Raw genomic sequence first — 24,347 nt, forward strand, 5'->3', positions numbered from 1 at the left:
AATCGGGCATTGGGCTGTGGCAAGTTCCAAGCAGAAAGAAGAAGTGGGAGCAAGGTTTTAACTGTATCGTGCTCAACTTGGCCTGCCTTTCACATGGTGAGTGTCCCTGGAGCTCCAGGATTTGTGGTTTTCTCAAGCCTAACACTAGGCGTAACCCTAACCCTAACCCTAACCCTAGATTGAGCCAGAAATCGGGCATTGGGCTGTGGCAAGTTCCAAGCAGAAAGAAGAAGAGGGAGCAAGGTTTTAACTGTATCGTGCTCAACTTGGCCTGCCTCTCGCATGGTGAGTGTCCCTGGAGCTCCTGGCTTTGTGGTTTTCTCATGCCTAACCCTAGGCGTAACCCTAACCCTAGATTGAGCCAGAAATCGGGCATTGGGCTGTGGCGAGTTCCAAGAAGAATGAAGAAGTGGGAGCAAGGTTTTAACTGTATCGTGCTCAACTTGGCCTGCCTTTCACATGGTGAGTGTCCCTGGAGCTCCTGGCTTTGTGGTTTTCTCAAGCCTAACACTAGGCGTAACCCTAACCCTAGATTGAGCCAGAAATCTGGCATTGGGCTGTGGCGAGTTCCAAGAAGAATGAAGAAGTGGGAGCAAGGTTTTAGCTGTATCGTGCTCAACTTGGCCTGCCTTTCACATAGTGAGTGTCCCTGGAGCTCCTGGCTTTGTGGTTTTCTCAAGCCTAACACTAGGCGTAACCCTAACGTAACCCTAGATTGAGCCAGAAATCGGGCATTGGGCTGTGGCAAGTTCCAAGCAGAAAGAAGAAGAGGGAGCAAGGTTTTAACTGTATCGTGCTCAACTTGGCCTGCCTTTCGCATGGTGAGTGTCCCTGGAGCTCCTGGCTTTGTGGTTTTCTCAAGCCTAACCCTAGGCGTAACCCTAACCCTAGATTGAGCCAGAAATCGGGCATTGGGCTGTGGCGAGTTCCAAGAAGAATGAAGAAGTGGGAGCAAGGTTTTAACTGTATCGTGCTCAACTTGGCCTGCCTTTCACATGGTGAGTGTCCCTGGAGCTCCTGGCTTTGTGGTTTTCTCAAGCCTAACCCTAGGCGTAACCCTAACCCTAACCCTAACCCTAGATTGAGCCAGAAATCGGGCATTGGGCTGTGGCAAGTTCCAAGCAGAAAGAAGAAGAGGGAGCAAGGTTTTAACTGTATCGTGCTCAACTTGGCCTGCCTTTCGCATGGTGAGTGTCCCTGGAGCTCCTGGCTTTGTGGTTTTCTCAAGCCTAACCCTAGGCGTAACCCTAACCCTAGATTGAGCCAGAAATCGGGCATTGGGCTGTGGCGAGTTCCAAGAAGAATGAAGAAGTGGGAGCAAGGTTTTAACTGTATCGTGCTCAACTTGGCCTGCCTTTCACATGGTGAGTGTCCCTGGAGCTCCTGGCTTTGTGGTTTTCTCAAGCCTAACCCTAGGCGTAACCCTAACCCTAACCCTAACCCTAGATTGAGCCAGAAATCGGGCATTGGGCTGTGGCAAGTTCCAAGCAGAAAGAAGAAGAGGGAGCAAGGTTTTAACTGTATCGTGCTCAACTTGGCCTGCCTTTCGCATGGTGAGTGTCCCTGGAGCTCCTGGCTTTGTGGTTTTCTCAAGCCTAACCCTAGGCGTAACCCTAACCCTAGATTGAGCCAGAAATCGGGCATTGGGCTGTGGCAAGTTCGAAGTAGAAAGAAGAAGTGGGAGCAAGGTTTTAACTGTATCGTGCTCAACTTGGCCTGCCTTTCACATGGTGAGTCCCTGGAGCTCCGGGATTTGTGGTTTTCTCAAGCCTAACCCTAGGCGTAACCCTAAACCTAACCCTAAACCTAACCTTAGATTGAGCCAGAAATGGGGCATTGGGCTGTGGCAAGTTCCAAGCAGAAAGAAGAAGAGGGAGCAAGGTTTTAGCTGTATCGTGCTCAACTTGGCCTGCCTTTCGCATGGTGAGTGTCCCTGGAGCTCCTGGCTTTGTGGTTTTCTCAAGCCTAACACTAGGCGTAACCCTAACGTAACCCTAGATTGAGCCAGAAATCGGGCATTGGGCTGTGGCGAATTCTAAGAAGAAAGAAGAAGAGGGAGCAAGGTTTTAACTGTATCGTGCTCAACTTGGCCTGCCTTTCACATGGTGAGTGTCCCTGGAGCTCCTGGCTTTGTGGTTTTCTCAAGCCTAACACTAGGCGTAACCCTATCCCTAACCTTAACCCTAGATTGAGCCAGAAATCGGGCATTGGGCTGTGGCAAGTTCCAAGCAGAAAGAAGAAGAGGGAGCAAGGTTTTAACTGTATCGTGCTCAACTTGGCCTGCCTTTCGCATGGTGAGTGTCCCTGGAGCTCCTGGCTTTGTGGTTTTCTCAAGCCTAACCCTAGGCGTAACCCTAACCCTAGATTGAGCCAGAAATCGGGCATTGGGCTGTGGCGAGTTCCAAGAAGAATGAAGAAGTGGGAGCAAGGTTTTAACTGTATCGTGCTCAACTTGGCCTGCCTTTCACATGGTGAGTGTCCCTGGAGCTCCTGGCTTTGTGGTTTTCTCAAGCCTAACCCTAGGCGTAACCCTAACCCTAACCCTAACCCTAGATTGAGCCAGAAATCGGGCATTGGGCTGTGGCAAGTTCCAAGCAGAAAGAAGAAGAGGGAGCAAGGTTTTAACTGTATCGTGCTCAACTTGGCCTGCCTTTCGCATGGTGAGTGTCCCTGGAGCTCCTGGCTTTGTGGTTTTCTCAAGCCTAACACTAGGCGTAACCCTAACCCTAACCCTAACCCTAGATTGAGCCAGAAATCGGGCATTGGGCTGTGGCGAGTTCCAAGAAGAATGAAGAAGTGGGAGCAAGGTTTTAACTGTATCGTGCTCAACTTGGCCTGCCTTTCACATGGTGAGTGTCCCTGGAGCTCCTGGCTTTGTGGTTTTCTCAAGCCTAACCCTAGGCGTAATCCTAACCCTAACCCTAACCCTAGATTGAGCCAGAAATCGGGCATTGGGCTGTGGCAAGTTCCAAGCAGAAAGAAGAAGAGGGAGCAAGGTTTTAACTGTATCGTGCTCAACTTGGCCTGCCTTTCACATGGTGAGTGTCCCTGGAGCTCCTGGCTTTGTGGTTTTCTCAAGCCTAACACTAGGCGTAACCCTAACCCTAACCCTTGATTGAGCCAGAAATGGGGCATTGGGCTGTGGCAAGTTCCAAGCAGAAAGAAGAAGAGGGAGCAAGGTTTTAACTGTATCGTGCTCAACTTGGCCTGCCTTTCGCATGGTGAGTGTCCCTGGAGCTCCTGGCTTTGTGGTTTTCTCAAGCCTAACCCTAGGCGTAACCCTAACCCTAGATTGAGCCAGAAATCGGGCATTGGGCTGTGGCAAGTTCCAAGCAGAAAGAAGAAGTGGGAGCAAGGTTTTAACTGTATCGTGCTCAACTTGGCCTGCCTTTCACATGGTGAGTGTCCCTGGAGCTCCAGGATTTGTGGTTTTCTCAAGCCTAACACTAGGCGTAACCCTAACCCTAACCCTAACCCTAGATTGAGCCAGAAATCGGGCATTGGGCTGTGGCAAGTTCCAAGCAGAAAGAAGAAGAGGGAGCAAGGTTTTAACTGTATCGTGCTCAACTTGGCCTGCCTTTCGCATGGTGAGTGTCCCTGGAGCTCCTGGCTTTGTGGTTTTCTCATGCCTAACCCTAGGCGTAACCCTAACCCTAGATTGAGCCAGAAATCGGGCATTGGGCTGTGGCGAGTTCCAAGAAGAATGAAGAAGTGGGAGCAAGGTTTTAACTGTATCGTGCTCAACTTGGCCTGCCTTTCACATGGTGAGTGTCCCTGGAGCTCCTGGCTTTGTGGTTTTCTCAAGCCTAACACTAGGCGTAACCCTAACCCTAGATTGAGCCAGAAATCGGGCATTGGGCTGTGGCGAGTTCCAAGAAGAATGAAGAAGTGGGAGCAAGGTTTTAACTGTATCGTGCTCAACTTGGCCTGCCTTTCACATGGTGAGTGTCCCTGGAGCTCCTGGCTTTGTGGTTTTCTCAAGCCTAACACTAGGCGTAACCCTAACCCTAACCCTAACGCTAGATTGAGCCAGAAATCGGGCATTGGGCTGTGGCAAGTTCCAAGCAGAAAGAAGAAGAGGGAGCAAGGTTTTAACTGTATCGTGCTCAACTTGGCCTGCCTTTCGCATGGTGAGTGTCCCTGGAGCTCCTGGCTTTGTGGTTTTCTCAAGCCTAAGCCTAGGCGTAACCCTAACCCTAGATTGAGCCAGAAATCGGGCATTGGGCTGTGGCAAGTTCGAAGTAGAAAGAAGAATTGGGAGCAAGGTTTTATCTGTATCGTGCTCAACTTGGCCTGCCTTTCACATGGTGAGTCCCTGGAGCTCCGGGATTTGTGGTTTTCTCAAGCCTAACCCTAGGCGTAACCCTAAACCTAACCCTAAACCTAACCTTAGATTGAGCCAGAAATGGGGCATTGGGCTGTGGCAAGTTCCAAGCAGAAAGAAGAAGAGGGAGCAAGGTTTTAGCTGTATCGTGCTCAACTTGGCCTGCCTTTCGCATGGTGAGTGTCCCTGGAGCTCCTGGCTTTGTGGTTTTCTCAAGCCTAACCCTAGGCGTAACCCTAACCCTAGATTGAGCCAGAAATCGGGCATTGGGCTGTGGCGAGTTCCAAGAAGAATGAAGAAGTGGGAGCAAGGTTTTAACTGTATCGTGCTCAACTTGGCCTGCCTTTCACATGGTGAGTGTCCCTGGAGCTCCGGGATTTGTGGTTTTCTCAAGCCTAACCCTAGGCGTAACCCTATCCCTAACCCTAACCCTAGATTGAGCCAGAAATCGGGCATTGGGCTGTGGCAAGTTCCAAGTAGAAAGAAGAAGAGGGAGCAAGGTTTTAACTGTATCGTGCTCAACTTGGCCTGCCTTTCACATGGTGAGTGTCCCTGGAGCTCCTGGCTTTGTGGTTTTCTCAAGCCTAACCCTAGGCGTAACCCTAACCCTAATCCTAACCCTAGATTGAGCCAGAAATCGGGCATTGGGCTGTGGCAAGTTCCAAGCAGAAAGAAGAAGAGGGAGCAAGGTTTTAACTGTATCGTGCTCAACTTGGCCTGCCTTTCGCATGGTGAGTGTCCCTGGAGCTCCTGGCTTTGTGGTTTTCTCAAGCCTAACCCTAGGCGTAACCCTAACCCTAGATTGAGCCAGAAATCGGGCATTGGGCTGTGGCGAGTTCCAAGAAGAATGAAGAAGTGGGAGCAAGGTTTTAGCTGTATCGTGCTCAACTTGGCCTGCCTTTCACATGGTGAGTGTCCCTGGAGCTCCTGGCTTTGTGGTTTTCTCAAGCCTAACACTAGGCGTAACCCTATCCCTAACCTTAACCCTAGATTGAGCCAGAAATCGGGCATTGGGCTGTGGCAAGTTCCAAGCAGAAAGAAGAAGAGGGAGCAAGGTTTTAACTGTATCGTGCTCAACTTGGCCTGCCTTTCGCATGGTGAGTGTCCCTGGAGCTCCTGGCTTTGTGGTTTTCTCAAGCCTAACCCTAGGCGTAACCCTAACCCTAGATTGAGCCAGAAATCGGGCATTGGGCTGTGGCGAGTTCCAAGAAGAATGAAGAAGTGGGAGCAAGGTTTTAACTGTATCGTGCTCAACTTGGCCTGCCTTTCACATGGTGAGTGTCCCTGGAGCTCCTGGCTTTGTGGTTTTCTCAAGCCTAACACTAGGCGTAACCCTAACCCTAACCCTAACCCTAGATTGAGCCAGAAATCGGGCATTGGGCTGTGGCAAGTTCCAAGCAGAAAGAAGAAGAGGGAGCAAGGTTTTAACTGTATCGTGCTCAACTTGGCCTGCCTTTCGCATGGTGAGTGTCCCTGGAGCTCCTGGCTTTGTGGTTTTCTCAAGCCTAACCCTAGGCGTAACCCTAACCCTAACCCTAACCCTAGATTGAGCCAGAAATCGGGCATTGGGCTGTGGCGAGTTCCAAGAAGAATGAAGAAGTGGGAGCAAGGTTTTAACTGTATCGTGCTCAACTTGGCCTGCCTTTCACATGGTGAGTGTCCCTGGAGCTCCTGGCTTTGTGGTTTTCTCAAGCCTAACCCTAGGCGTAATCCTAACCCTAACCCTAACCCTAGATTGAGCCAGAAATCGGGCATTGGGCTGTGGCAAGTTCCAAGCAGAAAGAAGAAGAGGGAGCAAGGTTTTAACTGTATCGTGCTCAACTTGGCCTGCCTTTCACATGGTGAGTGTCCCTGGAGCTCCTGGCTTTGTGGTTTTCTCAAGCCTAACACTAGGCGTAACCCTAACCCTAACCCTTGATTGAGCCAGAAATGGGGCATTGGGCTGTGGCAAGTTCCAAGCAGAAAGAAGAAGAGGGAGCAAGGTTTTAACTGTATCGTGCTCAACTTGGCCTGCCTTTCGCATGGTGAGTGTCCCTGGAGCTCCTGGCTTTGTGGTTTTCTCATGCCTAACCCTAGGCGTAACCCTAACCCTAGATTGAGCCAGAAATCGGGCATTGGGCTGTGGCGAGTTCCAAGAAGAATGAAGAAGTGGGAGCAAGGTTTTAACTGTATCGTGCTCAACTTGGCCTGCCTTTCACATGGTGAGTGTCCCTGGAGCTCCTGGCTTTGTGGTTTTCTCAAGCCTAACACTAGGCGTAACCCTAACCCTAGATTGAGCCAGAAATCGGGCATTGGGCTGTGGCGAGTTCCAAGAAGAATGAAGAAGTGGGAGCAAGGTTTTAGCTGTATCGTGCTCAACTTGGCCTGCCTTTCACATAGTGAGTGTCCCTGGAGCTCCTGGCTTTGTGGTTTTCTCAAGCCTAACACTAGGCGTAACCCTAACGTAACCCTAGATTGAGCCAGAAATCGGGCATTGGGCTGTGGCAAGTTCCAAGCAGAAAGAAGAAGAGGGAGCAAGGTTTTAACTGTATCGTGCTCAACTTGGCCTGCCTTTCGCATGGTGAGTGTCCCTGGAGCTCCTGGCTTTGTGGTTTTCTCAAGCCTAACCCTAGGCGTAACCCTAACCCTAGATTGAGCCAGAAATCGGGCATTGGGCTGTGGCGAGTTCCAAGAAGAATGAAGAAGTGGGAGCAAGGTTTTAACTGTATCGTGCTCAACTTGGCCTGCCTTTCACATGGTGAGTGTCCCTGGAGCTCCTGGCTTTGTGGTTTTCTCAAGCCTAACCCTAGGCGTAACCCTAACCCTAACCCTAACCCTAGATTGAGCCAGAAATCGGGCATTGGGCTGTGGCAAGTTCCAAGCAGAAAGAAGAAGAGGGAGCAAGGTTTTAACTGTATCGTGCTCAACTTGGCCTGCCTTTCGCATGGTGAGTGTCCCTGGAGCTCCTGGCTTTGTGGTTTTCTCAAGCCTAACCCTAGGCGTAACCCTAACCCTAGATTGAGCCAGAAATCGGGCATTGGGCTGTGGCGAGTTCCAAGAAGAATGAAGAAGTGGGAGCAAGGTTTTAACTGTATCGTGCTCAACTTGGCCTGCCTTTCACATGGTGAGTGTCCCTGGAGCTCCTGGCTTTGTGGTTTCCTCAAGCCTAACCCTAGGCGTAACCCTAACCCTAACCCTAACGCTAGATTGAGCCAGAAATCGGGCATTGGGCTGTGGCAAGTTCCAAGCAGAAAGAAGAAGAGGGAGCAAGGTTTTAACTGTATCGTGCTCAACTTGGCCTGCCTTTCGCATGGTGAGTGTCCCTGGAGCTCCTGGCTTTGTGGTTTTCTCAAGCCTAAGCCTAGGCGTAACCCTAACCCTAGATTGAGCCAGAAATCGGGCATTGGGCTGTGGCAAGTTCGAAGTAGAAAGAAGAATTGGGAGCAAGGTTTTATCTGTATCGTGCTCAACTTGGCCTGCCTTTCACATGGTGAGTCCCTGGAGCTCCGGGATTTGTGGTTTTCTCAAGCCTAACCCTAGGCGTAACCCTAAACCTAACCCTAAACCTAACCTTAGATTGAGCCAGAAATGGGGCATTGGGCTGTGGCAAGTTCCAAGCAGAAAGAAGAAGAGGGAGCAAGGTTTTAGCTGTATCGTGCTCAACTTGGCCTGCCTTTCGCATGGTGAGTGTCCCTGGAGCTCCTGGCTTTGTGGTTTTCTCAAGCCTAACCCTAGGCGTAACCCTAACCCTAGATTGAGCCAGAAATCGGGCATTGGGCTGTGGCGAGTTCCAAGAAGAATGAAGAAGTGGGAGCAAGGTTTTAACTGTATCGTGCTCAACTTGGCCTGCCTTTCACATGGTGAGTGTCCCTGGAGCTCCGGGATTTGTGGTTTTCTCAAGCCTAACCCTAGGCGTAACCCTATCCCTAACCCTAACCCTAGATTGAGCCAGAAATCGGGCATTGGGCTGTGGCAAGTTCCAAGTAGAAAGAAGAAGAGGGAGCAAGGTTTTAACTGTATCGTGCTCAACTTGGCCTGCCTTTCACATGGTGAGTGTCCCTGGAGCTCCTGGCTTTGTGGTTTTCTCAAGCCTAACCCTAGGCGTAACCCTAACCCTAATCCTAACCCTAGATTGAGCCAGAAATCGGGCATTGGGCTGTGGCAAGTTCCAAGCAGAAAGAAGAAGAGGGAGCAAGGTTTTAACTGTATCGTGCTCAACTTGGCCTGCCTTTCGCATGGTGAGTGTCCCTGGAGCTCCTGGCTTTGTGGTTTTCTCAAGCCTAACCCTAGGCGTAACCCTAACCCTAGATTGAGCCAGAAATCGGGCATTGGGCTGTGGCGAGTTCCAAGAAGAATGAAGAAGTGGGAGCAAGGTTTTAACTGTATCGTGCTCAACTTGGCCTGCCTTTCACATGGTGAGTGTCCCTGGAGCTCCTGGCTTTGTGGTTTTCTCAAGCCTAACACTAGGCGTAACCCTATCCCTAACCTTAACCCTAGATTGAGCCAGAAATCGGGCATTGGGCTGTGGCAAGTTCCAAGCAGAAAGAAGAAGAGGGAGCAAGGTTTTAACTGTATCGTGCTCAACTTGGCCTGCCTTTCGCATGGTGAGTGTCCCTGGAGCTCCTGGCTTTGTGGTTTTCTCAAGCCTAACCCTAGGCGTAACCCTAACCCTAGATTGAGCCAGAAATCGGGCATTGGGCTGTGGCGAGTTCCAAGAAGAATGAAGAAGTGGGAGCAAGGTTTTAACTGTATCGTGCTCAACTTGGCCTGCCTTTCACATGGTGAGTGTCCCTGGAGCTCCTGGCTTTGTGGTTTTCTCAAGCCTAACACTAGGCGTAACCCTAACCCTAACCCTAACCCTAGATTGAGCCAGAAATCGGGCATTGGGCTGTGGCAAGTTCCAAGCAGAAAGAAGAAGAGGGAGCAAGGTTTTAACTGTATCGTGCTCAACTTGGCCTGCCTTTCGCATGGTGAGTGTCCCTGGAGCTCCTGGCTTTGTGGTTTTCTCAAGCCTAACACTAGGCGTAACCCTAACCCTAACCCTAACCCTAGATTGAGCCAGAAATCGGGCATTGGGCTGTGGCGAGTTCCAAGAAGAATGAAGAAGTGGGAGCAAGGTTTTAACTGTATCGTGCTCAACTTGGCCTGCCTTTCACATGGTGAGTGTCCCTGGAGCTCCTGGCTTTGTGGTTTTCTCAAGCCTAACCCTAGGCGTAATCCTAACCCTAACCCTAACCCTAGATTGAGCCAGAAATCGGGCATTGGGCTGTGGCAAGTTCCAAGCAGAAAGAAGAAGAGGGAGCAAGGTTTTAACTGTATCGTGCTCAACTTGGCCTGCCTTTCACATGGTGAGTGTCCCTGGAGCTCCTGGCTTTGTGGTTTTCTCAAGCCTAACCCTAGGCGTAACCCTAACCCTAGATTGAGCCAGAAATCGGGCATTGGGCTGTGGCAAGTTCCAAGCAGAAAGAAGAAGTGGGAGCAAGGTTTTAACTGTATCGTGCTCAACTTGGCCTGCCTTTCACATGGTGAGTGTCCCTGGAGCTCCAGGATTTGTGGTTTTCTCAAGCCTAACACTAGGCGTAACCCTAACCCTAACCCTAACCCTAGATTGAGCCAGAAATCGGGCATTGGGCTGTGGCAAGTTCCAAGCAGAAAGAAGAAGAGGGAGCAAGGTTTTAACTGTATCGTGCTCAACTTGGCCTGCCTTTCGCATGGTGAGTGTCCCTGGAGCTCCTGGCTTTGTGGTTTTCTCATGCCTAACCCTAGGCGTAACCCTAACCCTAGATTGAGCCAGAAATCGGGCATTGGGCTGTGGCGAGTTCCAAGAAGAATGAAGAAGTGGGAGCAAGGTTTTAACTGTATCGTGCTCAACTTGGCCTGCCTTTCGCATGGTGAGTGTCCCTGGAGCTCCTGGCTTTGTGGTTTTCTCAAGCCTAACACTAGGCGTAACCCTAACGTAACCCTAGATTGAGCCAGAAATCGGGCATTGGGCTGTGGCAAGTTCCAAGCAGAAAGAAGAAGAGGGAGCAAGGTTTTAACTGTATCGTGCTCAACTTGGCCTGCCTTTCGCATGGTGAGTGTCCCTGGAGCTCCTGGCTTTGTGGTTTTCTCAAGCCTAACCCTAGGCGTAACCCTAACCCTAGATTGAGCCAGAAATCGGGCATTGGGCTGTGGCGAGTTCCAAGAAGAATGAAGAAATGGGAGCAAGGTTTTAACTGTATCGTGCTCAACGTGGCCTGCCTTTCACATGGTGAGTGTCCCTGGAGCTCCTGGCTTTGTGGTTTTCTCAAGCCTAACCCTAGGCGTAACCCTAACCCTAACCCTAACCCTAGATTGAGCCAGAAATCGGGCATTGGGCTGTGGCAAGTTCCAAGCAGAAAGAAGAAGAGGGAGCAAGGTTTTAACTGTATCGTGCTCAACTTGGCCTGCCTTTCGCATGGTGAGTGTCCCTGGAGCTCCTGGCTTTGTGGTTTTCTCAAGCCTAACCCTAGGCGTAACCCTAACCCTAGATTGAGCCAGAAATCGGGCATTGGGCTGTGGCGAGTTCCAAGAAGAATGAAGAAGTGGGAGCAAGGTTTTAACTGTATCGTGCTCAACTTGGCCTGCCTTTCACATGGTGAGTGTCCCTGGAGCTCCTGGCTTTGTGGTTTTCTCAAGCCTAACCCTAGGCGTAACCCTAACCCTAACCCTAACCCTAGATTGAGCCAGAAATCGGGCATTGGGCTGTGGCAAGTTCCAAGCAGAAAGAAGAAGAGGGAGCAAGGTTTTAGCTGTATCGTGCTCAACTTGGCCTGCCTTTCGCATGGTGAGTGTCCCTGGAGCTCCTGGCTTTGTGGTTTTCTCAAGCCTAACACTAGGCGTAACCCTAACGTAACCCTAGATTGAGCCAGAAATCGGGCATTGGGCTGTGGCGAATTCTAAAAAGAAAGAAGAAGAGGGAGCAAGGTTTTAACTGTATCGTGCTCAACTTGGCCTGCCTTTCACATGGTGAGTGTCCCTGGAGCTCCTGGCTTTGTGGTTTTCTCAAGCCTAACACTAGGCGTAACCCTATCCCTAACCTTAACCCTAGATTGAGCCAGAAATCGGGCATTGGGCTGTGGCAAGTTCCAAGCAGAAAGAAGAAGAGGGAGCAAGGTTTTAACTGTATCGTGCTCAACTTGGCCTGCCTTTCGCATGGTGAGTGTCCCTGGAGCTCCTGGCTTTGTGGTTTTCTCAAGCCTAACCCTAGGCGTAACCCTAACCCTAGATTGAGCCAGAAATCGGGCATTGGGCTGTGGCGAGTTCCAAGAAGAATGAAGAAGTGGGAGCAAGGTTTTAACTGTATCGTGCTCAACTTGGCCTGCCTTTCACATGGTGAGTGTCCCTGGAGCTCCTGGCTTTGTGGTTTTCTCAAGCCTAAGCCTAGGCGTAACCCTAACCCTAACCCTAACCCTAGATTGAGCCAGAAATCGGGCATTGGGCTGTGGCAAGTTCCAAGCAGAAAGAAGAAGAGGGAGCAAGGTTTTAACTGTATCGTGCTCAACTTGGCCTGCCTTTCGCATGGTGAGTGTCCCTGGAGCTCCTGGCTTTGTGGTTTTCTCAAGCCTAACACTAGGCGTAACCCTAACCCTAACCCTAACCCTAGATTGAGCCAGAAATCGGGCATTGGGCTGTGGCGAGTTCCAAGAAGAATGAAGAAGTGGGAGCAAGGTTTTAACTGTATCGTGCTCAACTTGGCCTGCCTTTCACATGGTGAGTGTCCCTGGAGCTCCTGGCTTTGTGGTTTTCTCAAGCCTAACCCTAGGCGTAATCCTAACCCTAACCCTAACCCTAGATTGAGCCAGAAATCGGGCATTGGGCTGTGGCAAGTTCCAAGCAGAAAGAAGAAGAGGGAGCAAGGTTTTAACTGTATCGTGCTCAACTTGGCCTGCCTTTCACATGGTGAGTGTCCCTGGAGCTCCTGGCTTTGTGGTTTTCTCAAGCCTAACACTAGGCGTAACCCTAACCCTAACCCTTGATTGAGCCAGAAATGGGGCATTGGGCTGTGGCAAGTTCCAAGCAGAAAGAAGAAGAGGGAGCAAGGTTTTAACTGTATCGTGCTCAACTTGGCCTGCCTTTCGCATGGTGAGTGTCCCTGGAGCTCCTGGCTTTGTGGTTTTCTCAAGCCTAACCCTAGGCGTAACCCTAACCCTAGATTGAGCCAGAAATCGGGCATTGGGCTGTGGCAAGTTCCAAGCAGAAAGAAGAAGTGGGAGCAAGGTTTTAACTGTATCGTGCTCAACTTGGCCTGCCTTTCACATGGTGAGTGTCCCTGGAGCTCCAGGATTTGTGGTTTTCTCAAGCCTAACACTAGGCGTAACCCTAACCCTAACCCTAACCCTAGATTGAGCCAGAAATCGGGCATTGGGCTGTGGCAAGTTCCAAGCAGAAAGAAGAAGAGGGAGCAAGGTTTTAACTGTATCGTGCTCAACTTGGCCTGCCTTTCGCATGGTGAGTGTCCCTGGAGCTCCTGGCTTTGTGGTTTTCTCATGCCTAACCCTAGGCGTAACCCTAACCCTAGATTGAGCCAGAAATCGGGCATTGGGCTGTGGCGAGTTCCAAGAAGAATGAAGAAGTGGGAGCAAGGTTTTAACTGTATCGTGCTCAACTTGGCCTGCCTTTCACATGGTGAGTGTCCCTGGAGCTCCTGGCTTTGTGGTTTTCTCAAGCCTAACACTAGGCGTAACCCTAACCCTAGATTGAGCCAGAAATCTGGCATTGGGCTGTGGCGAGTTCCAAGAAGAATGAAGAAGTGGGAGCAAGGTTTTAGCTGTATCGTGCTCAACTTGGCCTGCCTTTCACATAGTGAGTGTCCCTGGAGCTCCTGGCTTTGTGGTTTTCTCAAGCCTAACACTAGGCGTAACCCTAACGTAACCCTAGATTGAGCCAGAAATCGGGCATTGGGCTGTGGCAAGTTCCAAGCAGAAAGAAGAAGAGGGAGCAAGGTTTTAACTGTATCGTGCTCAACTTGGCCTGCCTTTCGCATGGTGAGTGTCCCTGGAGCTCCTGGCTTTGTGGTTTTCTCAAGCCTAACCCTAGGCGTAACCCTAACCCTAGATTGAGCCAGAAATCGGGCATTGGGCTGTGGCGAGTTCCAAGAAGAATGAAGAAGTGGGAGCAAGGTTTTAACTGTATCGTGCTCAACTTGGCCTGCCTTTCACATGGTGAGTGTCCCTGGAGCTCCTGGCTTTGTGGTTTTCTCAAGCCTGACCCTAGGCGTAATCCTAACCCTAACCCTAACCCTAGATTGAGCCAGAAATCGGGCATTGGGCTGTGGCAAGTTCCAAGCAGAAAGAAGAAGAGGGAGCAAGGTTTTAACTGTATCGTGCTCAACTTGGCCTGCCTTTCGCATGGTGAGTGTCCCTGGAGCTCCTGGCTTTGTGGTTTTCTCAAGCCTAACCCTAGGCGTAACCCTAACCCTAGATTGAGCCAGAAATCGGGCATTGGGCTGTGGCGAGTTCCAAGAAGAATGAAGAAGTGGGAGCAAGGTTTTAACTGTATCGTGCTCAACTTGGCCTGCCTTTCACATGGTGAGTGTCCCTGGAGCTCCTGGCTTTGTGGTTTTCTCAAGCCTAACCCTAGGCGTAACCCTAACCCTAACCCTAACCCTAGATTGAGCCAGAAATCGGGCATTGGGCTGTGGCAAGTTCCAAGCAGAAAGAAGAAGAGGGAGCAAGGTTTTAGCTGTATCGTGCTCAACTTGGCCTGCCTTTCGCATGGTGAGTGTCCCTGGAGCTCCTGGCTTTGTGGTTTTCTCAAGCCTAACACTAGGCGTAACCCTAACGTAACCCTAGATTGAGCCAGAAATCGGGCATTGGGCTGTGGCGAATTCTAAGAAGAAAGAAGAAGAGGGAGCAAGGTTTTAACTGTATCGTGCTCAACTTGGCCTGCCTTTCACATGGTGAGTGTCCCTGGAGCTCCTGGCTTTGTGGTTTTCTCAAGCCTAACACTAGGCGTAACCCTATCCCTAACCTTAACCCTAGATTGAGCCAGAAATCGGGCATTGGGCTGTGGCAAGTTCCAAGCAGAAAGAAGAAGAGGGAGCAAGGTTTTAACTGTATCGTGCTCAACTTGGCCTGCCTTTCGCATGGTGAGTGTCCCTGGAGCTCCTGGCTTTGTGGTTTTCTCAAGCCTAACCCTAGGCGTAACCCTAACCCTAGATTGAGCCAGAAATCGGGCATTGGGCTGTGGCGAGTTCCAAGAAGAATGAAGAAGTGGGAGCAAGGTTTTAACTGTATCGTGCTCAACTTGGCCTGCCTTTCACATGGTGAGTGTCCCTGGAGCTCCTGGCTTTGTGGTTTTCTCAAGCCTAAGCCTAGGCGTAACCCTAACCCTAACCCTAACCCTAGATTGAGCCAGAAATCGGGCATTGGGCTGTGGCAAGTTCCAAGCAGAAAGAAGAAGAGGGAGCAAGGTTTTAACTGTATCGTGCTCAACTTGGCCTGCCTTTCGCATGGTGAGTGTCCCTGGAGCTCCTGGCTTTGTGGTTTTCTCAAGCCTAACACTAGGCGTAACCCTAACCCTAACCCTAACCCTAGATTGAGCCAGAAATCGGGCATTGGGCTGTGGCGAGTTCCAAGAAGAATGAAGAAGTGGGAGCAAGGTTTTAACTGTATCGTGCTCAACTTGGCCTGCCTTTCACATGGTGAGTGTCCCTGGAGCTCCTGGCTTTGTGGTTTTCTCAAGCCTAACACTAGGCGTAATCCTAACCCTAACCCTAACCCTAGATTGAGCCAGAAATCGGGCATTGGGCTGTGGCAAGTTCCAAGCAGAAAGAAGAAGAGGGAGCAAGGTTTTAACTGTATCGTGCTCAACTTGGCCTGCCTTTCACATGGTGAGTGTCCCTGGAGCTCCTGGCTTTGTGGTTTTCTCAAGCCTAACACTAGGCGTAACCCTAACCCTAACCCTTGATTGAGCCAGAAATGGGGCATTGGGCTGTGGCAAGTTCCAAGCAGAAAGAAGAAGAGGGAGCAAGGTTTTAACTGTATCGTGCTCAACTTGGCCTGCCTTTCGCATGGTGAGTGTCCCTGGAGCTCCTGGCTTTGTGGTTTTCTCAAGCCTAACCCTAGGCGTAACCCTAACCCTAGATTGAGCCAGAAATCGGGCATTGGGCTGTGGCAAGTTCCAAGCAGAAAGAAGAAGTGGGAGCAAGGTTTTAACTGTATCGTGCTCAACTTGGCCTGCCTTTCACATGGTGAGTGTCCCTGGAGCTCCAGGATTTGTGGTTTTCTCAAGCCTAACACTAGGCGTAACCCTAACCCTAACCCTAACCCTAGATTGAGCCAGAAATCGGGCATTGGGCTGTGGCAAGTTCCAAGCAGAAAGAAGAAGAGGGAGCAAGGTTTTAACTGTATCGTGCTCAACTTGGCCTGCCTCTCGCATGGTGAGTGTCCCTGGAGCTCCTGGCTTTGTGGTTTTCTCATGCCTAACCCTAGGCGTAACCCTAACCCTAGATTGAGCCAGAAATCGGGCATTGGGCTGTGGCGAGTTCCAAGAAGAATGAAGAAGTGGGAGCAAGGTTTTAACTGTATCGTGCTCAACTTGGCCTGCCTTTCACATGGTGAGTGTCCCTGGAGCTCCTGGCTTTGTGGTTTTCTCAAGCCTAACACTAGGCGTAACCCTAACCCTAGATTGAGCCAGAAATCTGGCATTGGGCTGTGGCGAGTTCCAAGAAGAATGAAGAAGTGGGAGCAAGGTTTTAGCTGTATCGTGCTCAACTTGGCCTGCCTTTCACATAGTGAGTGTCCCTGGAGCTCCTGGCTTTGTGGTTTTCTCAAGCCTAACACTAGGCGTAACCCTAACGTAACCCTAGATTGAGCCAGAAATCGGGCATTGGGCTGTGGCAAGTTCCAAGCAGAAAGAAGAAGAGGGAGCAAGGTTTTAACTGTATCGTGCTCAACTTGGCCTGCCTTTCGCATGGTGAGTGTCCCTGGAGCTCCTGGCTTTGTGGTTTTCTCAAGCCTAACCCTAGGCGTAACCCTAACCCTAGATTGAGCCAGAAATCGGGCATTGGGCTGTGGCGAGTTCCAAGAAGAATGAAGAAGTGGGAGCAAGGTTTTAACTGTATCGTGCTCAACTTGGCCTGCCTTTCACATGGTGAGTGTCCCTGGAGCTCCTGGCTTTGTGGTTTTCTCAAGCCTAACCCTAGGCGTAACCCTAACCCTAACCCTAACCCTAGATTGAGCCAGAAATCGGGCATTGGGCTGTGGCAAGTTCCAAGCAGAAAGAAGAAGAGGGAGCAAGGTTTTAACTGTATCGTGCTCAACTTGGCCTGCCTTTCGCATGGTGAGTGTCCCTGGAGCTCCTGGCTTTGTGGTTTTCTCAAGCCTAACCCTAGGCGTAACCCTAACCCTAGATTGAGCCAGAAATCGGGCATTGGGCTGTGGCGAGTTCCAAGAAGAATGAAGAAGTGGGAGCAAGGTTTTAACTGTATCGTGCTCAACTTGGCCTGCCTTTCACATGGTGAGTGTCCCTGGAGCTCCTGGCTTTGTGGTTTTCTCAAGCCTAACCCTAGGCGTAACCCTAACCCTAACCCTAACCCTAGATTGAGCCAGAAATCGGGCATTGGGCTGTGGCAAGTTCCAAGCAGAAAGAAGAAGAGGGAGCAAGGTTTTAACTGTATCGTGCTCAACTTGGCCTGCCTTTCGCATGGTGAGTGTCCCTGGAGCTCCTGGCTTTGTGGTTTTCTCAAGCCTAACCCTAGGCGTAACCCTAACCCTAGATTGAGCCAGAAATCGGGCATTGGGCTGTGGCAAGTTCGAAGTAGAAAGAAGAAGTGGGAGCAAGGTTTTAACTGTATCGTGCTCAACTTGGCCTGCCTTTCACATGGTGAGTCCCTGGAGCTCCGGGATTTGTGGTTTTCTCAAGCCTAACCCTAGGCGTAACCCTAAACCTAACCCTAAACCTAACCTTAGATTGAGCCAGAAATGGGGCATTGGGCTGTGGCAAGTTCCAAGCAGAAAGAAGAAGAGGGAGCAAGGTTTTAGCTGTATCGTGCTCAACTTGGCCTGCCTTTCGCATGGTGAGTGTCCCTGGAGCTCCTGGCTTTGTGGTTTTCTCAAGCCTAACACTAGGCGTAACCCTAACGTAACCCTAGATTGAGCCAGAAATCGGGCATTGGGCTGTGGCGAATTCTAAGAAGAAAGAAGAAGAGGGAGCAAGGTTTTAACTGTATCGTGCTCAACTTGGCCTGCCTTTCACATGGTGAGTGTCCCTGGAGCTCCTGGCTTTGTGGTTTTCTCAAGCCTAACACTAGGCGTAACCCTATCCCTAACCTTAACCCTAGATTGAGCCAGAAATCGGGCATTGGGCTGTGGCAAGTTCCAAGCAGAAAGAAGAAGAGGGAGCAAGGTTTTAACTGTATCGTGCTCAACTTGGCCTGCCTTTCGCATGGTGAGTGTCCCTGGAGCTCCTGGCTTTGTGGTTTTCTCAAGCCTAACCCTAGGCGTAACCCTAACCCTAGATTGAGCCAGAAATCGGGCATTGGGCTGTGGCGAGTTCCAAGAAGAATGAAGAAGTGGGAGCAAGGTTTTAACTGTATCGTGCTCAACTTGGCCTGCCTTTCACATGGTGAGTGTCCCTGGAGCTCCTGGCTTTGTGGTTTTCTCAAGCCTAACCCTAGGCGTAACCCTAACCCTAACCCTAACCCTAGATTGAGCCAGAAATCGGGCATTGGGCTGTGGCAAGTTCCAAGCAGAAAGAAGAAGAGGGAGCAAGGTTTTAACTGTATCGTGCTCAACTTGGCCTGCCTTTCGCATGGTGAGTGTCCCTGGAGCTCCTGGCTTTGTGGTTTTCTCAAGCCTAACACTAGGCGTAACCCTAACCCTAACCCTAACCCTAGATTGAGCCAGAAATCGGGCATTGGGCTGTGGCGAGTTCCAAGAAGAATGAAGAAGTGGGAGCAAGGTTTTAACTGTATCGTGCTCAACTTGGCCTGCCTTTCACATGGTGAGTGTCCCTGGAGCTCCTGGCTTTGTGGTTTTCTCAAGCCTAACCCTAGGCGTAATCCTAACCCTAACCCTAACCCTAGATTGAGCCAGAAATCGGGCATTGGGCTGTGGCAAGTTCCAAGCAGAAAGAAGAAGAGGGAGCAAGGTTTTAACTGTATCGTGCTCAACTTGGCCTGCCTTTCACATGGTGAGTGTCCCTGGAGCTCCTGGCTTTGTGGTTTTCTCAAGCCTAACACTAGGCGTAACCCTAACCCTAACCCTTGATTGAGCCAGAAATGGGGCATTGGGCTGTGGCAAGTTCCAAGCAGAAAGAAGAAGAGGGAGCAAGGTTTTAACTGTATCGTGCTCAACTTGGCCTGCCTTTCGCATGGTGAGTGTCCCTGGAGCTCCTGGCTTTGTGGTTTTCTCAAGCCTAACCCTAGGCGTAACCCTAACCCTAGATTGAGCCAGAAATCGGGCATTGGGCTGTGGCAAGTTCCAAGCAGAAAGAAGAAGTGGGAGCAAGGTTTTAACTGTATCGTGCTCAACTTGGCCTGCCTTTCACATGGTGAGTGTCCCTGGAGCTCCAGGATTTGTGGTTTTCTCAAGCCTAACACTAGGCGTAACCCTAACCCTAACCCTAACCCTAGATTGAGCCAGAAATCGGGCATTGGGCTGTGGCAAGTTCCAAGCAGAAAGAAGAAGAGGGAGCAAGGTTTTAACTGTATCGTGCTCAACTTGGCCTGCCTTTCGCATGGTGAGTGTCCCTGGAGCTCCTGGCTTTGTGGTTTTCTCATGCCTAACCCTAGGCGTAACCCTAACCCTAGATTGAGCCAGAAATCGGGCATTGGGCTGTGGCGAGTTCCAAGAAGAATGAAGAAGTGGGAGCAAGGTTTTAACTGTATCGTGCTCAACTTGGCCTGCCTTTCACATGGTGAGTGTCCCTGGAGCTCCTGGCTTTGTGGTTTTCTCAAGCCTAACACTAGGCGTAACCCTAACCCTAGATTGAGCCAGAAATCGGGCATTGGGCTGTGGCGAGTTCCAAGAAGAATGAAGAAGTGGGAGCAAGGTTTTAACTGTATCGTGCTCAACTTGGCCTGCCTTTCACATGGTGAGTGTCCCTGGAGCTCCTGGCTTTGTGGTTTTCTCAAGCCTAACACTAGGCGTAACCCTAACCCTAACCCTAACGCTAGATTGAGCCAGAAATCGGGCATTGGGCTGTGGCAAGTTCCAAGCAGAAAGAAGAAGAGGGAGCAAGGTTTTAACTGTATCGTGCTCAACTTGGCCTGCCTTTCGCATGGTGAGTGTCCCTGGAGCTCCTGGCTTTGTGGTTTTCTCAAGCCTAAGCCTAGGCGTAACCCTAACCCTAGATTGAGCCAGAAATCGGGCATTGGGCTGTGGCAAGTTCGAAGTAGAAAGAAGAATTGGGAGCAAGGTTTTATCTGTATCGTGCTCAACTTGGCCTGCCTTTCACATGGTGAGTCCCTGGAGCTCCGGGATTTGTGGTTTTCTCAAGCCTAACCCTAGGCGTAACCCTAAACCTAACCCTAAACCTAACCTTAGATTGAGCCAGAAATGGGGCATTGGGCTGTGGCAAGTTCCAAGCAGAAAGAAGAAGAGGGAGCAAGGTTTTAGCTGTATCGTGCTCAACTTGGCCTGCCTTTCGCATGGTGAGTGTCCCTGGAGCTCCTGGCTTTGTGGTTTTCTCAAGCCTAACCCTAGGCGTAACCCTAACCCTAGATTGAGCCAGAAATCGGGCATTGGGCTGTGGCGAGTTCCAAGAAGAATGAAGAAGTGGGAGCAAGGTTTTAACTGTATCGTGCTCAACTTGGCCTGCCTTTCACATGGTGAGTGTCCCTGGAGCTCCGGGATTTGTGGTTTTCTCAAGCCTAACCCTAGGCGTAACCCTATCCCTAACCCTAACCCTAGATTGAGCCAGAAATCGGGCATTGGGCTGTGGCAAGTTCCAAGTAGAAAGAAGAAGAGGGAGCAAGGTTTTAACTGTATCGTGCTCAACTTGGCCTGCCTTTCACATGGTGAGTGTCCCTGGAGCTCCTGGCTTTGTGGTTTTCTCAAGCCTAACCCTAGGCGTAACCCTAACCCTAATCCTAACCCTAGATTGAGCCAGAAATCGGGCATTGGGCTGTGGCAAGTTCCAAGCAGAAAGAAGAAGAGGGAGCAAGGTTTTAACTGTATCGTGCTCAACTTGGCCTGCCTTTCGCATGGTGAGTGTCCCTGGAGCTCCTGGCTTTGTGGTTTTCTCAAGCCTAACCCTAGGCGTAACCCTAACCCTAGATTGAGCCAGAAATCGGGCATTGGGCTGTGGCGAGTTCCAAGAAGAATGAAGAAGTGGGAGCAAGGTTTTAGCTGTATCGTGCTCAACTTGGCCTGCCTTTCACATGGTGAGTGTCCCTGGAGCTCCTGGCTTTGTGGTTTTCTCAAGCCTAACACTAGGCGTAACCCTATCCCTAACCTTAACCCTAGATTGAGCCAGAAATCGGGCATTGGGCTGTGGCAAGTTCCAAGCAGAAAGAAGAAGAGGGAGCAAGGTTTTAACTGTATCGTGCTCAACTTGGCCTGCCTTTCGCATGGTGAGTGTCCCTGGAGCTCCTGGCTTTGTGGTTTTCTCAAGCCTAACCCTAGGCGTAACCCTAACCCTAGATTGAGCCAGAAATCGGGCATTGGGCTGTGGCGAGTTCCAAGAAGAATGAAGAAGTGGGAGCAAGGTTTTAACTGTATCGTGCTCAACTTGGCCTGCCTTTCACATGGTGAGTGTCCCTGGAGCTCCTGGCTTTGTGGTTTTCTCAAGCCTAACCCTAGGCGTAATCCTAACCCTAACCCTAACCCTAGATTGAGCCAGAAATCGGGCATTGGGCTGTGGCAAGTTCCAAGCAGAAAGAAGAAGAGGGAGCAAGGTTTTAACTGTATCGTGCTCAACTTGGCCTGCCTTTCACATGGTGAGTGTCCCTGGAGCTCCTGGCTTTGTGGTTTTCTCAAGCCTAACACTAGGCGTAACCCTAACCCTAACCCTTGATTGAGCCAGAAATGGGGCATTGGGCTGTGGCAAGTTCCAAGCAGAAAGAAGAAGAGGGAGCAAGGTTTTAACTGTATCGTGCTCAACTTGGCCTGCCTTTCGCATGGTGAGTGTCCCTGGAGCTCCTGGCTTTGTGGTTTTCTCATGCCTAACCCTAGGCGTAACCCTAACCCTAGATTGAGCCAGAAATCGGGCATTGGGCTGTGGCGAGTTCCAAGAAGAATGAAGAAGTGGGAGCAAGGTTTTAACTGTATCGTGCTCAACTTGGCCTGCCTTTCACATGGTGAGTGTCCCTGGAGCTCCTGGCTTTGTGGTTTTCTCAAGCCTAACACTAGGCGTAACCCTAACCCTAGATTGAGCCAGAAATCGGGCATTGGGCTGTGGCGAGTTCCAAGAAGAATGAAGAAGTGGGAGCAAGGTTTTAGCTGTATCGTGCTCAACTTGGCCTGCCTTTCACATAGTGAGTGTCCCTGGAGCTCCTGGCTTTGTGGTTTTCTCAAGCCTAACACTAGGCGTAACCCTAACGTAACCCTAGATTGAGCCAGAAATCGGGCATTGGGCTGTGGCAAGTTCCAAGCAGAAAGAAGAAGAGGGAGCAAGGTTTTAACTGTATCGTGCTCAACTTGGCCTGCCTTTCGCATGGTGAGTGTCCCTGGAGCTCCTGGCTTTGTGGTTTTCTCAAGCCTAACCCTAGGCGTAACCCTAACCCTAGATTGAGCCAGAAATCGGGCATTGGGCTGTGGCGAGTTCCAAGAAGAATGAAGAAGTGGGAGCAAGGTTTTAACTGTATCGTGCTCAACTTGGCCTGCCTTTCACATGGTGAGTGTCCCTGGAGCTCCTGGCTTTGTGGTTTTCTCAAGCCTAACCCTAGGCGTAACCCTAACCCTAACCCTAACCCTAGATTGAGCCAGAAATCGGGCATTGGGCTGTGGCAAGTTCCAAGCAGAAAGAAGAAGAGGGAGCAAGGTTTTAACTGTATCGTGCTCAACTTGGCCTGCCTTTCGCATGGTGAGTGTCCCTGGAGCTCCTGGCTTTGTGGTTTTCTCAAGCCTAACCCTAGGCGTAACCCTAACCCTAGATTGAGCCAGAAATCGGGCATTGGGCTGTGGCGAGTTCCAAGAAGAATGAAGAAGTGGGAGCAAGGTTTTAACTGTATCGTGCTCAACTTGGCCTGCCTTTCACATGGTGAGTGTCCCTGGAGCTCCTGGCTTTGTGGTTTCCTCAAGCCTAACCCTAGGCGTAACCCTAACCCTAACCCTAACGCTAGATTGAGCCAGAAATCGGGCATTGGGCTGTGGCAAGTTCCAAGCAGAAAGAAGAAGAGGGAGCAAGGTTTTAACTGTATCGTGCTCAACTTGGCCTGCCTTTCGCATGGTGAGTGTCCCTGGAGCTCCTGGCTTTGTGGTTTTCTCAAGCCTAAGCCTAGGCGTAACCCTAACCCTAGATTGAGCCAGAAATCGGGCATTGGGCTGTGGCAAGTTCGAAGTAGAAAGAAGAATTGGGAGCAAGGTTTTATCTGTATCGTGCTCAACTTGGCCTGCCTTTCACATGGTGAGTCCCTGGAGCTCCGGGATTTGTGGTTTTCTCAAGCCTAACCCTAGGCGTAACCCTAAACCTAACCCTAAACCTAACCTTAGATTGAGCCAGAAATGGGGCATTGGGCTGTGGCAAGTTCCAAGCAGAAAGAAGAAGAGGGAGCAAGGTTTTAGCTGTATCGTGCTCAACTTGGCCTGCCTTTCGCATGGTGAGTGTCCCTGGAGCTCCTGGCTTTGTGGTTTTCTCAAGCCTAACCCTAGGCGTAACCCTAACCCTAGATTGAGCCAGAAATCGGGCATTGGGCTGTGGCGAGTTCCAAGAAGAATGAAGAAGTGGGAGCAAGGTTTTAACTGTATCGTGCTCAACTTGGCCTGCCTTTCACATGGTGAGTGTCCCTGGAGCTCCGGGATTTGTGGTTTTCTCAAGCCTAACCCTAGGCGTAACCCTATCCCTAACCCTAACCCTAGATTGAGCCAGAAATCGGGCATTGGGCTGTGGCAAGTTCCAAGTAGAAAGAAGAAGAGGGAGCAAGGTTTTAACTGTATCGTGCTCAACTTGGCCTGCCTTTCACATGGTGAGTGTCCCTGGAGCTCCTGGCTTTGTGGTTTTCTCAAGCCTAACCCTAGGCGTAACCCTAACCCTAATCCTAACCCTAGATTGAGCCAGAAATCGGGCATTGGGCTGTGGCAAGTTCCAAGCAGAAAGAAGAAGAGGGAGCAAGGTTTTAACTGTATCGTGCTCAACTTGGCCTGCCTTTCGCATGGTGAGTGTCCCTGGAGCTCCTGGCTTTGTGGTTTTCTCAAGCCTAACCCTAGGCGTAACCCTAACCCTAGATTGAGCCAGAAATCGGGCATTGGGCTGTGGCGAGTTCCAAGAAGAATGAAGAAGTGGGAGCAAGGTTTTAACTGTATCGTGCTCAACTTGGCCTGCCTTTCACATGGTGAGTGTCCCTGGAGCTCCTGGCTTTGTGGTTTTCTCAAGCCTAACACTAGGCGTAACCCTATCCCTAACCTTAACCCTAGATTGAGCCAGAAATCGGGCATTGGGCTGTGGCAAGTTCCAAGCAGAAAGAAGAAGAGGGAGCAAGGTTTTAACTGTATCGTGCTCAACTTGGCCTGCCTTTCGCATGGTGAGTGTCCCTGGAGCTCCTGGCTTTGTGGTTTTCTCAAGCCTAACCCTAGGCGTAACCCTAACCCTAGATTGAGCCAGAAATCGGGCATTGGGCTGTGGCGAGTTCCAAGAAGAATGAAGAAGTGGGAGCAAGGTTTTAACTGTATCGTGCTCAACTTGGCCTGCCTTTCACATGGTGAGTGTCCCTGGAGCTCCTGGCTTTGTGGTTTTCTCAAGCCTAACACTAGGCGTAACCCTAACCCTAACCCTAACCCTAGATTGAGCCAGAAATCGGGCATTGGGCTGTGGCAAGTTCCAAGCAGAAAGAAGAAGAGGGAGCAAGGTTTTAACTGTATCGTGCTCAACTTGGCCTGCCTTTCGCATGGTGAGTGTCCCTGGAGCTCCTGGCTTTGTGGTT

The sequence above is a fragment of the Aphelocoma coerulescens genome, chromosome 3 (genome assembly GCF_041296385.1).
Source record: "Aphelocoma coerulescens isolate FSJ_1873_10779 chromosome 3, UR_Acoe_1.0, whole genome shotgun sequence".
Classification (NCBI taxonomy): Eukaryota; Metazoa; Chordata; class Aves; order Passeriformes; family Corvidae; genus Aphelocoma; species Aphelocoma coerulescens.